This window comes from Pelodiscus sinensis, chromosome 20 (assembly GCF_049634645.1).
Source record: "Pelodiscus sinensis isolate JC-2024 chromosome 20, ASM4963464v1, whole genome shotgun sequence".
Classification (NCBI taxonomy): domain Eukaryota; kingdom Metazoa; phylum Chordata; order Testudines; family Trionychidae; genus Pelodiscus; species Pelodiscus sinensis.
The window spans coordinates 6,841,138-6,859,864 of NC_134730.1; the positions used below are offsets into that span (position 1 = coordinate 6,841,138).

Genomic DNA, 18,727 nt, shown 5'->3' on the forward strand with positions numbered 1-18,727 from the left:
CACAGTTCAAGGCTCCTCTGAGGCTCGGTTTGTAGGACTGAACCCAGAATACAAATGGCAAGAGATCCCCACTTTATACATGTCAATTTCCATTGGAGTCTGTGGGTTTTGCAGTGTCATTCTTCCTTAGAATCTCTTAATCTGGTTTTCCAGAGTTATCCTTTGATGGTGATTGTCAGGCTTCCCATCATTGTCTCTCACTCTTGGGGGTCTCTGCCTGTCTCCAGGGTTTGTCAATGCTGCTAATTCAATTCAGCCTCAGACACAATGGCTGTTTACTGTTATCTTCAAGATTCCCACTTCTTGACCACCTGGGCATTTGTGATGGCTTTCACACTTACACACATCCTCCACTCACACCAAACAATTTTACAGAGTTTCAGACAAGATTAATAGTTACAAGAAGACACAACTTAGTTGGTAATGCAGACCTGAAATACAACTTAATTTGTAATGCTAACAGGAAGCAAGACCTTCCATTAAACATTGTCTAATCATGAGAGAAGGGATGAAATAGAAGCACACAGAACTTATAAGCAAGTCATAATACATTAAATCATTATGTATTTTACTTAGGGCTTGCCGAACCGCGGCGAGCCCCACTCACCAGCTGCGCTGTGCACAGACCACCCGAACCCAGCTCTTCCGGGTTGCAATCTACTTGCCACATGTGAGTAGATTGCATTATTTGTCGAGCCCTGATCATACTTATATTCTAATACAAATACTAAATTACAGTTTGGCTACAGTAAGTCATCCCAGACAGGGCTTTGTCAAGCCAGGACTTAAAAACCTCTAAGGCACGACATTTCAGGAAAGATGTGGAGAAATTGAAGAGGGTCCAGAGAAGAGCAACAAAAATAATTAAAAGTCTAGAAAACATGAGCTAAGAGGGAAGACTGAAAGAACTGGGGTTGTTTAGTTTGGAAAAGAGAAGACTGAGGGGGGCATGATAACATCTTCTAAGTACCTAAAAGGGTGTGATAAGGAGGAAAACATATTCTCCTTAACCTTTGATGATAGGGCAAGAAGCAATGGACTTAAAAGTGCAGCAAGGGAAGTTTAGGTTGGACATTAGGAAAAAAAATCCTAACTGTCAGGATAGTTAAGAACTGGAATAAATTGCCTAGGGAGGTTGTGGAATCTCCATCATTGGAGATAATTAAGAATAAGTTAGACAAACATCTATCAAGGATGATCTTGAATCTCATCAGATTTCTTTTGACCCAATTTTCCAATTTGTCTAGGTCACTCTGGATGCTATTGCTACCCAGCATATCTACCCCTCTCCCTAATTTAGTGTCATCTATGAACTTGCTGAGGTGCAACCATCTCCTCATCTGGGTCATTAATAAAGATGTTGAAGGAGACCAGCCCTAGAACTGACCTTTGATACCAACTGCCAAACAGACACTGAGTTGTTTATCACTGCCCATTGAGTCCAACAATCTAGCCAATTTTCCATCCACCTGTATTGTGCTGCTGTCCTTTTTTCCTTTGGTCAGGATCCTGAAGTCGACCATAACTGCTGCCCAGGTTGCCACCCACATCTCCTTCCCCTACCAAGTTCTCCCCATTTGCGAACAGCAGGAGCTGAGCATGGCCAGTGGTTGGCCCCTTCAGCATTCACACTAGAAAGTTGTCCCCAAAATTCTCTGAAAACTTCCTTGACTGTGGGTGTCCTGCTGTATTGGTCTTCCAGCAGATGTCAGAATGACTGAAGTCCCCCATGAGAACCTAGGCCTGTGATCTGAAAACCTCATCTACCTCATCCACCTGATCTGGTCACTAGCAGACACCCACCATGATATCACCCTTATTGCTCTCAGCTCCAACGTTAACCCGGCGACTCTCAACAGACTTTTCTCCCCTTTTATATTCGAGCTCTGAGCAATACACTGCAACCCCTCCACCTTTTCTCCCCCACCAGTCCTTACTGAACAGGTTATATCCTTCCAGGACAGTGCTGCAATCATGTGAGTCATCCCACCATATCTCCATTAGTCCAATGTGCTGGCAGCTGGTCACCAAGAAGGGCTGGCTCTGTGTACTGATCCCATTTTACACACACACACACACACACTGGCTACATCTACACTGGCCCCTTCTTCGGAAGGGGCATGCTAATTTTGAACTTGGGAATAGGGAAATCCGCGGGGGATTTAAATATCCCCCGCGGGATTTAAATAAACATGGCCGCCGCTTTTTTCCCGGCTTGGGGAAAAGCCGGAAAAAAGCGTCTAGACTGGCGTGATCCTCCGGAATGAAGCCCTTTTCCGGAGGATCTCTTATTCCTACTTTCAAGGGCTTTATTCCGGAGGATCGCGCCAGTCTAGACGCTTTTTTCCGGCTTTTCCCCAAGCCAGAAAAAAAGCGGTGGCCATGTTTATTTAAATCCCGCGGGGGATATTTAAATCCCCCGCGGATTTCCCTATTCCCAAGTTCAAAATTAGCATGCCCCTTCCGAAGAAGGGGCCAGTGTAGACACAGCCACTGAGATTACATACATACACGTCTAACTTTAAACAGATTTACTGCAGTAACAGTAAAAATATGGGTTCACTTTAGTTACAATGTATTAAAAAGGATTTACAATGACAGATTCTTCAAAGACAATTCTTAACAAGCTACTAACAAATTAATCCAAAAGTGGTTCGCACTGTTTTATTTATTAAATCCCATTCATAAAAAGTGGCCCACAATTCATGACATTACATAAGGTCACATTGGTAGATCTCTCTGTCTCTCTCTCAAATTTCCTGTGGGATGACAGATGACATCATACATGATCTGTGTCCATAGGCTGCACCCTTACATGGGCTGTCCACTGTTTGGGGATGGCAAAGCCATCTGGCAGCCCAGCCCATACGGATTCCACCTCCCAAGAGTCCTGCCCGCTCAGCTCTGGCCACAGCCTGTCAGGCAGCCTGTCCCCCGCGCCCCCACTTAAGTTGCAGCCCTCAGCATGTGCTGTGAGTATCATTGTGGCCTCCGGGGTTTCCAAAGTTGAGTAGCCTTGATCTACATGTTTTGTTAGTCTTTAAGGTGCTACTAGACTATTTGTTGTTTTTAAAGGGGATTTTTTTTGTTAATTAGTTCAAGGCCAGGAGCTGAATTCAAGGACAGAGACACTTACCAAAGGAGGAAGTCAGGAGAGTCAATGGATGCCTCTCATGAGCATTTTCTTCTTTACACACCCCATCCTCTTCTGGGAAAAATCAACATTTGTCTTTCAGAGCCTGGCAAACAGCAGCGATATGTTCTGCAGCCTGAGAGCAGGCCTATAACTGCAGCTTTCTGGTGATCAATTTTGCCATCTCAGTTTCGGGGACTGGATGGGAAATGCTCTAAAATAGAAGCCAGAGAGCGCTGCGTGTTTGAAATCGGAGCAGGAAAGCACTGAAGGGCCGCTGGGGAAAATCTGCAGCTGAAAACCAAAAGCAGCTGTTGAACTGCACTGAGCAAACACACGGAAAGCAGGAACACACATTTTTACAATGCATATATTTTTGAGCAACACATTGTTGTGCAGTGTTACAAAGCGTTGCAGGATGTCAGAGTGCCCCAAAGCTTTGCCATGGGAGTTTTCATCCCCAGCCAGACCCAACAATAGTGTGGGACTGAGGGCAGCAGGGGGAGTCTTGGGACCATTTGATCTGCTGCGCACATGCCAGATTCCACATTCAAAATTTCTCTTTATCCGTCCAATCAGGCGAGGGATCTCTCTAGCCAGGCTGTGGCCCTGGCTTTGCCTTGAGACAGAGGACTCTCGGAAAGCTTGGAGGTTCAGTTGGACGATGAGAACCCCAAAGTTTGGACTTTAACGCTCTTTGGGGAGGGACCAGCAGGGGTCTGTGTTTGTCAATCACCTACCACCATGGGATCCTGCTCCCAGATACATAGCTCAGCAAATTATTGTTTGAGGTTCCTGAGGTTGCAGACTGGGCTGAAGGCCTTGCGAGAGCTGATTACCATCGATCTCTGCTATTTCCTCCTTCCAGCCAGGCCACAACCAGGAGATGGGCTGGAGTGATTTCTTCAGACACTCAGGCTACTTCCAGAACATTGAGGTGGGGTGGGGGTAGAGGGGAATAAAAAGTAAAGGGCAGCCAAGTCTAAACCATGTTGGGTTTGGGTTTGTGAGCTCCAAATGAAGGCTTTTTAAAAAAAAAAAATCAAATTCACCTCTGGGTTTCAGTCCATCTCTCATGGTCCATGGAAATAGCACAAGAAAGAAATAGCCTTTCATTGGGCATTTCACCCCCTGCTTTTCTGATCTTGGATGGAGCTGGGAAGCTTTATATAGTAAATGGTGCGGGGGAGGGGGGGGGGAGGAAGGGGAGGAACATCAACAACTGGAATCTAGTTCATTACAAGAAGGTGATTATAAGTAATTTCAGGCATGATATCTGCCCCCAAGTTCACAACATTATTTTCCTATTCGTTTAAAATATTTGTCTCCACTATTGCTATATGAAGCTCTCAGAAAAAACAGAGGAAGTTGTTAAATTGACACACATGCACACACACACCACCACGCAAATGATCTATTTCTCCAGTGCCTTGTAACTGGTGCCATTATTTACACTTGTCCAAAGGTGTTTTCAGAGCATGTGATTTGTCAGTGATTCACGGGGTCCCATTTCTGCTCCCGGATTGACTAACTGGGTTTCAAACCAGACAAGCGCTAGTGATGACTCACATTATTTACAGTACAAATAATCGCTAGTGCCTTCCAAACTCACCAGAATCCTCCTGAGTAGGTGGCAGACGTGCAGGCTCTCACGAATAATGAATAACGTTCTCACTAATAACAATGAACAGATCTAACCACTCCCACCAGTGGAACTATTTGTGACTCCCATTTTGTACAATTCATCCAGGCCTCCACCTCCTAGTATGTATTCTGGGTTGAGACAGTCTTGGCATCACCTGGAGGCCATTTTGACCATGGAACAACACATCAAGGCTGGACATCTTTCTAAAAGACATGAACTGCTCTGACTGCAAGAGACTGTGCTGTAGGGAAGACGAGTGATGTTCTAAGGCAGAGCTCACCAACAAGCAGATTGGGATCTAGTGATAGAACTTGGAGCCTGTGACAGGTGATCCTGACTGGTTTGGCCAAGAGGCTATCCAGTGCAGCACTTCAGCTGCCCCTCTCCCCACTGCTGCACATCTCCTACCCTTTGCTTTGGAGCTGCTTCCCCTCAGCCCCAGGAGCCTCCTGCTTGCTATGCAGGGGAGGGAGAGGAGGGTGTTGATGTCAAGGTGTTTCCTCTCCCACCCTGTATCCTATCTCCACAGAGCAGGGCAGAGGGCACCACAGGACTTGGGATGGAGTTTGTTGGTTGCTTTTGGGTCTGGTGTAGGGCTAAGGCAGGGGTGAGCCAGCCTTAGCCCCACTGCACCACCACCCAGGAGCCACCCGAGGTAAGCAGTGCCCAGTCAGAGCCCACATCCTGAAACCCTCCCCAGTCATGACCTCCTCCTGCAACCTAAGCCCCTGCCCTACCCCTGCAGCCAAATTTCCTCCCAGAGCCTACACCTAGAACCCCTCTGGCACCCCAACTGCCTGCTCAGAGCTCAGCTCAGAGCCCCTCTCACACTCCAGATCCCTTAATCCCAGACCAGAGCCTGCAGCCCAACCCTCTGCCCCTGCCAGGTGAAGATGGGGGTGGGATGGAGTGAGCAGGGGCAGGACCTTGGAGAAGGGGCAAGAAGGAGGCAGGGCAAGGGTTTTTGGGTTTGAGGTAGATCTTGGATTGCACTTGAATTCAAAGTGATCTCATGCTTAGACCACTGTTCTAAGGGCAGAGTTAACATAGGTCAGAGACAGATGGCACTGATGCTCCTTTCTGACCTGAAGATCTATGGACTTGTTAATTGCTCACAGATCATAACTAGAGAGGAACTCAATTTAAAACCCTCAATCTCAGCTCCATTTCCTCTGCTAAGCCTATTCAAATTGTTCTCGCACAGTCCTTTTGGCCACTGCTCCATGGCGGGATGATGACTGTCCAAGTGACACACATGGAAGCAGTGGGCCCAGTACAAGACATGCATGCAGTGTATTCACACCACTTCCTCAGCAGCTGCTGGAGGGATGACTGTCCTCCAGCTGTGGGCCAGATTTTGAGCTGCTATAAATCACCATCGCTCCACTGAAGCCAACGGAGCTTTGTCAGTTTGCACCAGTTTAGAATCTAACCCCTGATCTGCACAAGCTTGCTGCAGAGAGATGCCTCTGCAGCCAGCACCGTGAGCACTGACCTTTGTGCTGCTGAAGCCACACCATGCTTAGAGGCATCAGTGCACCTAGGCACGTGCCACAATCACATGAGCATGCATCAGAGCTGGTCATTGATCCACTGGCATGTAAACTAGGGATCCGCAGATGCAGCCCTGCCTCTCTTCCAGGGAGAGGTCTGCTTGCAGCGCGCTGCTTCTGCCAGAGCAGAAAAGTAGAGAGCCCGTGCACATGGGGTGTGTTTTTGTCCAGCTGTGCTCAGCTTATGTGGAGAGTGTATCTATTACACAGAACTTGGGGAAAGTATCGTGTTCTTCAGCGTGTGTTTCTGATTAGAGCTGGAGCTCAGCTCGGCTCAGTTTCACAGATTCCTGTCTGGTTTAGTTGTGAGAGTGGCTTTAGAGCAAATGAAAGAGAAGTACTAATTGCACTGGCTTGATTTCTGCCCTCATTATCTGCAATGCTCTGCAAATAAATGCAACTCCCAGACTTTATCAACTTTGCTGCTTCCCAGCTGTTCCAGTGCAGATCAGTCAGTCCTCCCCTCCAGCCCCCTTGCTATTCCCGGGGCAGTGCTCTGTTGAGCAGATCTGGCAAGGGCTGTTGAGCTACGCAGAACCTCAGAGTTATGAACTGACTGGTCAACCACACGCACCTCATTTGGAACAGCAAATATTCAATCAGGCCACTCCAGACGGAAGGACAAAGCACACAGTGTATAGTTCAGTCTTCAACAGAAGCTACTAAAAATAAAGGGAATCTTAACTTTTCTTCTGCACTGTAGAGCTTCAAAGTTGTATTAAGTCAACATTCAGTTGGGAAGTTGTGAAAAAATAACCACACCGTTTTGTTACGGCTCTGATTATGAACATTGCAGAGTTACAAACAACCTCCATGCCCAAGGTGTGTGTGACTCTCAGGTTCTACTGTATGTGGGCAAACAGGAGTGGGAACGGGACTAATCCAGCCAGGGTCCCCCGTAAGATGAGTGCTTGTGCAGCTGCTCAGGAGAGAATTAAATGCCACCCAGGTGATTAGCAGAGTGTCCACTGCTAGGTTTTTTGTTTGTACTGGTGGTGCACGTTCGCACATGCTTTGCTGCTCATAAAATGTATTCCACCCGTGGAATAAATCCAGCCATTTTCAATTGTGCCCTAAGCCAGCATTTGAGAGTCACAGCACGGGCAGAGCTCCAGCGTCTAGAGGGAATGACAGAACAGCAAGGGAGTCACTGAGGAGCTGTCTGCATCCTGTGAATCGGCCCTACTTCAGAATTCCGCTTTTTGTGTTATGAGCTTTTGGTCGCAGCTTTCACTACCTTAGCCAGCATTTCCAGAGGCTATTGATAATTCAGGGGTGCAGGATGCTTGTGTTGCTATTGGTTGTGTTGCACCTGCGCAATGGATAAAGTGCATAGATTCTACTCCTCAGGATGGACCGAGCAGCAGCATTCAGATGCACTGAAATGCACGCGCAAATCTAAAGAAACAAAGGAGGGAAGCTGGGTATTTCATAATCATCTAATTGCACGTCTGAAGCCCGTTTGGCTCAGCTTCTCTGTCGCCGTCACTGCCTCTCCGTGAGGAGGGGAGCCATGAGTACCACACAGGAAGGCTGTCAGTAACTGCTTAGTTGGTGAGCACAGCCACACAGGCCTGCCAATGGGGACGGGCAAAGAAGGCAGTTGCTTGGGGGCCCAGCCCTTTGAATTGCCACAGGAGCACCACATGGCGCCCTCCAGGCAGTGCGGAAGGCTGGTGGGGGGCACCGTGATCCAGGCGCTGCTCAGAGCTGGCTGCCCTCAGCTCTGTCCCTTCCACCGATGCTTCGCCCGTTCCAGGAGTGCAGAGCCACCCCCACCTTGCCCCTCCTCCCCCCCGCAAAAGCGTCCGTGCCAATCTAGATGCTCTTTTCCGCAAATGCTTTTAATGGAAAACTTTTCCGTTAAAAGCATTTCCGAAAAATCATGCCAGTCTAGCTGTAGCCTAGTTCCATGAGGTGGTGGGCCTCCATTTCTCCTGCCACACAGAAGTGAAGACTTGTCATGTCTTTGCTGCTACACCCAGCTCTATATCTGTGCACAGTGTAGCGGGTTCACTCACTGTCACCATGGCTCTTCCCTCAGGGTGGCTTTTGGGGAAGTTACTGGTTGCTCTGACGCACCCCCCCTTTGGGTGAGGTGTTCTCTTCAGGTCACTGACTTCTGGCAGTGCCCATTCCGTTCTTGGTCCGCAACCCCTTCCGGGGAGGGTCATAGTTCTTCCTCCGCTCCTCCTCCGGGGTCCTCCCTAGGACCCCCAGTTCTTCTCCCACTCTGCCTGCCTGGTTGCCTCCTGCAACTCTGCCTTGTAGACGTCTGGCCTGGGGCTTCCCTGGCTCAACCCGCCCCAGCCTACCGCAGCTGCCTCCTTGCAGCCTTGGGCCTCAGGCCAAGTAGCCTGGGTTTGCTAGGCCAAAGCCTCTCTCATTGCAGGTAGGTCTCTCTCCTCCTCCCAGGAGCTGCTCTTATAGCCCTAAGCTGGGCCCTCCTTATCTGCCTCAGCTGGGCTTCCCTCTGACTCCAACGCCTAGCCCCTTAAAGGGCCAGTGCAGGGCAACGCCCTGCCACAACAGGTATTAGCTTAGAATCTGTATCCCTTTTGCTTCTATCCCTAGCCTGCAGAAAAGCTTTTCCCCAAAATCATGTGTTACACACTTTTAAGGGGTTTACCGTCAATATGAGTTCCTTTCTGCTGATCCATAGGTGGTGTTACCAGCAAACCAATGACAGAGTAGCATTGGGGTTTCTACCTTCCTGTCTCAAAGAGATGGTGTTGGCATTGACGGGTCCTGCCAGTTTAATGTCTGACACTAGTGTGTTTTAGATCCATGGGGTTCCCATTGATTTCCCCCGGTTCTTCTCCCAAGAGACTAATAGCAGAGCCACCCTCCATTGAGAGTCCAGACTCACCACTCCCCCTTGAAACTTGAACAACAGGTGAGCCACTTGGGTTTACAGATACGGACCCAGTATCCAGGTCCCAGTTCCTCCTACCAAAGATAGAGAAACAGTCTTGCTTCCCCCTCTCTGGGCCATCTGCCACCTGTCCAGCTGTAGGCACACAGCTCCCTGCCATGACAGACCCTTCCCTGGAAAGCCCTGCATTGCTTTCTCTTTATTCCTTGGGTAGATTCTCAGACATCAGGCCCCTAGATCCCTTAGCTCCCACAGTAGCTTCTTCCGGCAGATTATAAACGTGTAGTTGACAAGATACATGACCTGTTTTGCATAAAGCATCTTCGATTTATGCATATTCATATTCACAAGCCAATTCTCATAAGACATGGTGGCTGTGTCTAGACTGGCAAGTTTTTCCGCAAAAGCAGCTGCTTTTGCGGAAAAACTTGCCAGCTGTCTATACTGGCTGCTTGAATTTCCGCAAGAATACTGACGATCTCATGTAAGAAATCAGTGCTTCTTGCGGAAATACTGTGCTGCTCCCGTTTGGGCAAAAGTCCTTTTATGCAAAAGCTTTTGCGCAAAAGGGCCAGTGAAGACAGCTCAGATTTGTTTTGCGCAAAACAGCCCTGATGGCGAAAATGGTGATCAGGGCTTTTTTGCGCAAAAGCGCGTCTAGATTGGCACGGACGCTTTTCTGCAAAAAGTGCTTTTGCGGAAAAGCGTCCATGCAATCTAGATGCTCTTTTCTGCAAATGCTTTTAATGGAAAACTTTTCCGTTAAAAGCATTTGCGGAAAATCATGCCAGTCTAGATGCAGCTGGTATGTGTGTGGGGGAGGGAGGGGCGTCACACCTTGCTTGCATCTGTTTGTCAGCAGAGTGAATATACCTTTGGCCCAAAAAGGATGGATGTAATTAACCCTGAATGTGTCACTCAAAAGGGGACAGTTTCTCCTGCATGTGCACTTTTCAAATGCTTGTAACTTCTGTGAATGTTCTCCCCCTGGCCAGACAAAGCAGTGGCGCTAGTCCTCATGGAGGAGCCTCTTCTTGCTAGGTTTTCTTGTTGTAGCCCATTTAAAGACGTGTTAAACTTCTTTTATTAACAAAGAACTTGTATGTGGCAAAGGTGAATAGATATCCTCTTTTGGAGGAAGAAAAGTGAAGAAAATCTCAGGGGAATGTTTCCAAAAGTGGTGGAGGTGGTGACAGAAACAACACCAATTTCAGGAAATCTCAGTGCTGTTTGTGTCACATCAGCCTGTAGGGTATGTCTACACAGCAACATTATTTCAAAGTAACTAGCTTTATTTCTAAATAATTTAGGGTACATCTACATTGCACAGCTATTTCAGGATACCGGGGATATCCCGTGTCTACACAAGCTACCTGGTATTTTGAAATATTTTTTGAAATAACGGGCACATTATTTTGCCATCCCGGTAAACCCCATTGCACAAGGGATAAGGGATGGCCTGAAATAGCACGTTATTTTGAAATTTGGTGCTGTGTAGATGGTCTAAATTTCAAAATAGATTTGAAATAAGATATGCAATTTGCATAGCTCAAATTGCGTATCTTATTTTGAGCTTAGGGTGCTGTGTAGCCTTAGTTCACGTCTACACAGCAGGCAGTTATTTTGAAATAATGTCGAAATACTGTCAAGCTGAAGGATGTCTTATTCTGACTCCTGTAACCCTCATTGTATGAGGAGTAAGGGAAGTCGGAGGAAGAGTGCTCTATTTCAAAATAGGTGGTGTGTAGACGCTCCCAATTTTGAAATAAGCTATTTCGAAATAAGCTACACAATTGACATACCTCAATTTGCGTGGCTTATTTCGAGTTAAGCCCTGCTCTGTAGATGCACCCTTAGGCTATGTCTATACTGGTGGCTTCTTGAGCAAGTACGGCCGTTCTTGCACAAGAATCTGCAGAGCATCCTCACTGCCCGCCCGCTCTTGCGCAAGGAAATGTACAGTACAGCGTGGTAAGAGAGGGCTCCTTGCGCAAGAGTTACGCTCTTTTTTATCAGGTGTAAGCCCTCTTGTGCAGGAACTCTTGTACAAGAGGGCAGTGTGGATGCTCGGCAGGGATTTCTTGTGCAAGAAAGCCCTATGGCTAAAATGGCCATCAGAGCTTTCTTGTGCAAGAGAGCATCCACACGGCCATGGGCACTCTTACACAAAAGCGCAGCGTGCACATGGCAGTGTGGATGTTTTCTTGCGCAAGACTTCTTGCACAAGAACCCTCGCACAAGATGTTCTTGCACAAGAAGCCGCCAGTGTAAACATAGCCTTAGAAACCTCAGGCCCCCACTGATGCACATAGAGCTGTTGAGGGACAGGGTTTCTTCCATCTGCATTGAGATATGCATAGTAGAGCTGAGTAAGAGAAACATCAATCTCGGGTTAGGGTTTTTTTTACCCTTTTGAAATCTGGACTTTCCATTGTCCCCCTTTCCAAGGTGATTCTGCCAGGGGGGGTTCCCTAGATGAGAAGCAGGGTGCGTCATCTTGGAACTTGCCCAGGGGTTCAGCCACATCGCTTTGCAGTCACAGAGACTTTTTTATATTATGAAAGGAAAGTGGAGACGCATACATGCGTAGATCTGAGCATGAGGCATTTTTTCCAAGCAGAGTTGCCAGCTGAAAACTCCTGTCCCAGAGCAGTTAGCATGAGGTTTGCTGCCTTCCCCGCCCTGGGTTTTTTTTTTTTTCTAAAGTAAAACACAAGCTGTTCCAGCTGAGTGGCTGGATCAACAATACTAAACTGTTTCAGAGCTCTGAGGTGCACTCTGGTTTTCTGACTGGTTGCTGCAGGATGGGAGGAAAAGACTAGTGACTTATCTCTTGTAAATGACATCTACATTGGTCAAAAAGGAGAGAATTCCAAGCCTGCTTGCAGGGTGCAAGTGAGGTAGGGGCATTCATGTAAATTCTGGTTCAAAAAGCCAATGAGGGTTTGGAAAGAGTAGTGCATCTACTTGGCTCCTGGGACTACTGGCTCTTAGAGACATTGGTCCTCCAGCAGCATTCCCTGAAAGCTGAGCACTTGGGCAGACATCCAGGAGAGATTCAGGTTGCTGCCCAGCTGATTAGCAGAGTGCCCAGAACCAGCAGCATGTGTTTATATTGGTAGTGTACATCAGGGCATTCCTTGATGCACATAACAAAATTTATTCTGCACATGAATGGAAAAATCAGAGAGAATATTTTCCTCCAGTCTTCTTAGCATATGTGCAACATGCCTCAGGTGGTATGTGACCAGGATTCATCACCGAATTTGGACCATGATTGAATCATTTCCTTCCCCAATTGGGCTGGGCACTGACGGGGAGTGTGATGCGAATGTAGACCTATGCCCCCCAGTTTTCCAGTAAAAACCAAGAGAGACTGAAGGATGCTATTTGGAATCTCAGTTATAGGCAATGGGAACCAGGTCAGCAGATCCACTGGATCCATGATGTAATTTCCATTGCTTGTAGCATCAAGGAAAAGCAGGGTCAGTTAGAGAGGTGTAGATTCCTGTATCGGGGCACTTCATCTGTTTGTTTGTTTGAAATCAGAGTTAATCAATGAGGAAGACTTTAATGCTCACAGCACAAGTGGAAGACCAATAGTTGTGGCTATTCTCACAAGGGTACCTTGTGGCACAAGGAAGTCAAGTGACTTGCTCTCGGGGCTGTTCCCCACTCTGGCACTCTGAGTGCCGAAGGTGGAAACCCACAAACAACCTTAAGAACCTTGCCTCTGTAGGCTCTGCTTACAAAAACAAAAACAAAACCTCCTCTGAGTTACAGAGGCACTGACTCTGGAAAATAGGCTGCCACCATCAAGTGAACCCTGAAAGACCAGCAAGAAACACTTGAATTCCTTTCCCAGGGTACCCCAAGCTCTTCTGCCACAAGAGAGCTTGAAAAAAGAAACAAGAAAACACAGAAAACAAACTGTGTCTTTGATAGCTGACCTGTTAGGCTAGACAGGCATACACACAGACCTGTTACCTTCCAGGACACAATCAAATCATTGCCTTAAAACAAGATGATTTTATTAACAAAAACCAAAAAGATATCCTTAATAAAGCATATTTGCTTGCTAGGTTTTACACAAAAAACTGAGAAAAACAAATTAAAACACAGGGAACATAATATCTTTGGGTACAGCTTAAATATAGAGAATTGGGAGGGGAGAACATGGATTTTACACAGAGAAGCTTAACCAAACAACCACAACAAAGAAAAATACCCTGATCGTGACTAAACATGCCTTCCTCTCTCTACTCACTATCTGTGCCGGTCCGTACTTCAAAGTCCAGTTTACTCCCATGCCCAATATTCCTTTGTAGGCATGGCAGTTCTGATTAGTGCATGTTGCTCCCTCCAGCCCTTAACTTAGAACTCACACAAAGGAAGAAGCAGGTAAGTATCTATATACAATTAAAATTTCAACAGTCTTTCCCATTGGCTTTCCACCAACTCCTGCTAGCTACCTGAGCGTAAGCCTTTAGTCACTGCACTCCTCCTATCCATCACACTTGCAAAGGAAGAGGTAGCAGAACTGGAGACAAAACCCAGGAAATCCTGCTTGCAGTTTGTTGCTCTAACCTTGCAGACAATGCAGCACCACCCAGCTACGTGGAAGATTAGTACTCTCTTTCTGGAGCCGGGTATTTGAAATGGGATGAAGGAGAAATTGTGTCACCTTTCAAAGAGAAATACGTTCTTCCAGGATGGGGCAAACGGTCTCTGTAACTCTATGTCACTGTCTGAGCAGGAGGTAGGTGGTTCACACCTACCTCCCCTTCTAACTCATTGAACCTAACTCCCCTTCTAACTCTGGAAAGACTAACTCATTGAAAAAGGCTTCTGAAACCAAATCATTATACATGTCTCCTCAGGATGATCATCAGTCCAGAACAGAGGGCACAGGGGTGTGCTTAATATTTCAGCCAATTTAACCAACACACTAATACAAATGAGAGGTGATAAATTGGACACACCAGTACTCGCTGGTCCTTTTGCAGTGTCACAGCCCTTTCTGAGGGGCATGGATCGAGCAGTGGGTATCTCTCACTCAGGTCCCAGCACAGAATGTGTTCACAGATGTGTCTGGGTCATGATGTGGTAATGAAATGTGTTCTGCAGTGCTGCACACAGACCATTGCTGATCTAACCTGCACCCGAGGCCATGCTGATTCTGGGCAGTCCCAAGATACAGGAGGCATGGCTATGTCTAGACTGCAAGCCTCTTTCGAAAGAGCGCGTCTAGACTACAATACGCGGATCGGAAAATCGATCCACTTTTTCGAAAAAGAGCGTCCTGACTGCTGGACACTCTTTCGAAATTAAAAGCCACCCAGAACTGCTTCTGCCAGGGCATGGGGGCAGCATTTCCTTCCGGGTGCTGCTGCCTGCCCTTTGCAAAGACGCGTGGTTAAAGGGACGCCCCTGAATACCCGTTGCTCTGCTTCTGCAGCTGCCTTTGCTGTCCCTGTAGGAGGTAAGTAAGGCATTGCAGTGCTGGTTTGGAGTGCTCAGCTTCCTGGGACACCCCAGCAGGTTTCTTGTGTGGAGGTTTTTCTGTTTTAGACCCATTTTTTTTGGCCTGGAGCCAAAGCTGCCCCTGGGCAGGCGATGGCCCCACACCATCATACTGCAAGTGTTGCTGCATCTGCATGACACAGTCATGAGGTTACTTCCCCATCTGGACCCAGACCAGAGGTACGAAGGGATCGTCCGTCATGCAGCCCCACTGCCCTTGCCTCCAAACTTCTTTGTGGACAGGCATTTTTGGAGGCTTGACACCAGCTCTGACAGGTGGGACCGACTCGTTATGCAGCTCTGGGATGACCAAGAGTGGCTACGCAACTTCCGGATGCGAAAGACCACTTTCCAGGAGCTGTGTACCTGGCTCACCCCTGCTCTGCAACGGCAAGACACCCACCTGCGGCCCGCTATCCCCGTGGAAAAGAGGGTCGCCATTGCCCTCTGGAAGCTGGCAACCCCCGACAGCTACCACTCCGTGGGACACCAATTTGGAGTGGGCAGGTCTACTGTTGGATACATCCTGATGGAGGTAAGTCATTGTCTGGGGACAGTCACAGTTTGGGGTGGGGGGAAGGGAGACTGTCAGGAAGGGCAAAGTGGAGTGTGAGTGGGAGGGAGCGCCTCCACTCACCCTGAACTGCTGGGGGGGGGGTTCTGAGGAGGGGATTCCCGGGGTGTTTGAGAGGGAAGGTGGGTGGTGGGTTCTCCTCCTAAGAGATAAGGCACCCCTTCTAACATTTTGTTATCTGTCTCGTTCTGCAGGTGGTGAGGGCCATCAATTCGGAGCTGCTGAACAGATCTGTCTACCGGCTCGTCTGTCTACCAGATCTGGACAGCGTCATGGCCGGCTTTGCTGCCCTTGGCTTCCCGAACTGTGGAGGAGCGCTCGATGGGGCACACATTCCAATCCGTGCACCGCCCCATCGAGCAGCCCAATTCATTAACAGAAAGGGCTACTTTTCTATGGTCCTCCAGGCCCTGGTCGACCATCGTGGCCAATTTTCTGACATTTGTGTTGGGTAGTCAGGGCGGGCACATGATGCCCGCATCTTCAGGAACTCGTACCTCCACCAGAGGCTTCAGGCAGGAACATTTTTCCCGCATCACGACTTTGCGGTTGGGGATGTGCACATGCCGGTGTGCATAGTGGCTGATGCCGCCTATCCCCTGATGCTGTGGCTGATGAAGCCCTACACCAGCCACCTGGATGCGAGCAAGGAGCATTTTAATGCTCATCTTAACCGGGCTCGCAACCAGGTGGAATGTGCGTTCGGACGTTTAAAAGGCAGATTCCGGTGCTTGCTCACATGCCTAGACATGGGGGAGAGCAACATCCCTGAGGTGGTGGCCGCGTGTTGCATTCTCCATAACCTGGTGGAGAGGAAAGGGGAGGCCTTCCTACCAGGGTGGGGTACAGGTGCTGATGGTCAGGAGAGGCACTTTGCCCAGCCCCGGACAGCTGCTATCTGCCAGGCTCACTGGTCTGCTGTTTGCATACGGGAGGCCCTATGGGAGCAATTCTCAATTGGAGGCCACTGACTCTACTGAGGGGCTTCTGCCTGGGGACTGGGCCCTGGCCCAATAGAAGCTTCCCTCCACAACCCATCTCCTGACTCTGTTTGGAGAAATAATAAACACCAGGGTTTGTCTCAAAATAATAAGTTCTGTTTTATTTTATTAAATATCACTCACTGGAAAATAGTATAACTGTTGCAAACATAAAAAAGCTTTTGTTCATTTTTGATGTAGAAAATATAGTTTCATGCCAAACTATGTACAATAAACATTTTGTTGAACACTTTCCTTGTCATTTAACTGGGGTGATGGGGGTGCTTGAAACCTGGAGCAGGGAAGGGGACTTGAAACCTGGAGGGGGGAAGGGGATCAGGTTGCACGGTACTTGCCTGATCTCAGTCTCCTGCTTGGGCCTCGTGTTCGGAGTCCACCATGGCCACGGGATCGGGTGGTGCACCTGTCGGTTGGCTGGATAACAGCGGGTCGGTGCTCTTGGGACTGGGAGGCCTGGGGGAGAGGAGGGCCAGGGGGAGAGAGGGGCTGGGGAACTGGGGGAGCTGGGGGAGAGGGAGGTCCAAGGGGGGAAAGAGATGCTGCTGTGGAAGGGGGGTTTGGTTGGGCAGGGTCATGGGGTGCTGGAGGAGCAGGACTAGGCACAGGAGCAGGCAAGCCGCAGACCTCCCTGAGAGTGGCACTCAGGGACGTGCGCTGCTGGACCAGCTCCTCCATCAGCCGGTCATGCCACCGATCCTCTGCCTCCGCCCTCTCTCGCAGGATGGTGTTGAGCTCCTGCACGGCCTCCACATGCTGCTCAGGATGTCTGCATACACACACCTGTGTCTGCGGCTCCCATGTCCCCGAGATGGAGATGGAGGTGGGGCTGGGGTGCTGCGGCCCTCTTGCACGGCTGGTCCGGCTGTGGAGGAAAAGAGGAAGACACAACCAGTCCTAAAAAACTGGACTATGTAGCACTTAAAATACTAACAGGATGGTGTATTAGGGGATGAGCTTTCGTGGGCCAGACCCACTTCCTCAGATCAGAGTAACACGGCTACATTTCTGTCACAATCAGTCATGTGTGCAACAGCTGTCCAAAAGGGCATGCCCTCTCCTTGAGACAGGGGAATCAGACATTCTGAAGGTAACACCGTGTGTGACCTGGGCATCAGCCTGAGCATTACAGGTTTCCCTTGTGCATCACCCACTGTGCACCAACCTACCTCCCCCTCCCCCGGGTGTGACACAACCTCACTGCACTCACCTGCTGCTTCATCTCCGGCATCAGATGACACCTGGGAGGCCTCTGGGGTCTGTGTGACTGGCTCCAGGGTGAGGGTCGCCGTCTCGTCACTGTCCTCCTCTGGCACCATGTCCCCGTCTCCAGACTGCTCTGGGTCCTGCTCTGGCGCGTCCACCACAGGGTCCGCCAAGCCTGACTGCACGAGACGCCGTGGTGTGCGTGCTTCACCACCACCCAGGATCTGGTCCAGCTCAGTATAATAAGGGCAGGAGTGGAGGGTTGCCCCAGAATAGGAGCTATCCTCCCTGGCCTTCACATACCCTTGGCGCAGCTCCTTAACTTTGGAGTGCACCTGGTCCTGGGTGCGGGGGTAGTGTCCTTTCTGGGCCAGGGCCTCTGCCATGCGGCCATAAATGTCCATATTTCGCCGCCGGCTTTTTAGGGCTTGTAAGGCCTCCTCCTCTCCCCAGAGCTTGAGAAGGGTCTTGAGCTCTGGCCCAGACCATAATGGTGCCCGGCATTTGGAGACCCTGGTTGGGGCCCCAGAAGGCTCTCTAGAAGGGCCAAGAGGGTCTTGGGGCTGGGCCATGCTGCACTTCACCAGCCGTGTGCTCTGGCTGCTTTGCTGCCACAAGTGGCTATGAGGATGCCTGTCCCTTTAAGAAATGGCTGCAGACAGGAACCAGAGACATGCAAGGCATGCCCCAGATTGTCCACCAGGGCTTCTTCCTGGAGGCCATTATTTTTGAAAAAATGGCCTCCCCGCGTCCACACTCACCTATTTTCGACGGATCTCTGTCGAAAAAGGCGTTCTTCCTCGTGCAATGAGGTTTACCGCCGTTGAAAGAAAAGCCGCATTCTTTTGATTTAATTTCGAAAGAACGCGGCTGTAGTCTAGATGCAGGTGAAGTTTTTTCGAAAAAAGGATACTTTTTTCGAAAAAAACCCTGAGTCTGGACACAGCCACTCAGGTCTCAGCACAGAATGTGTTCACAGATGTGTCTGGGTCATGATGTGGTAATGAAATGTGTTCTGCGGTGCTGCACACAGACCATTGCTGATATAACCTGCACCCGAGGCCATGCTGATTCTGGGCAGTCCCAAGATACGGGAGGCAAATGTCATCCCTTCTCAGTCCCTGCATGGGCATGCACCAACACAGAGACTGATAGGGGTTGAATGTTGGGTTTGCGTGTTTTAGCAAAACTCACTTCGCTGCAAAATCCAGGGTATGTCT

The 18,727-nt window shown here is 49.0% G+C and overlaps 1 protein-coding gene across 1 annotated transcript in view; it reads left to right on the forward strand.

Annotated features, from left to right (window-relative positions):
* The window catches only part of SEPTIN9 (septin 9), a 264,222-nt gene that overhangs the window by 25,891 nt on the left and 219,604 nt on the right, over positions 1–18,727 (forward strand). The gene's annotated exons all lie outside the window — the stretch shown is intronic.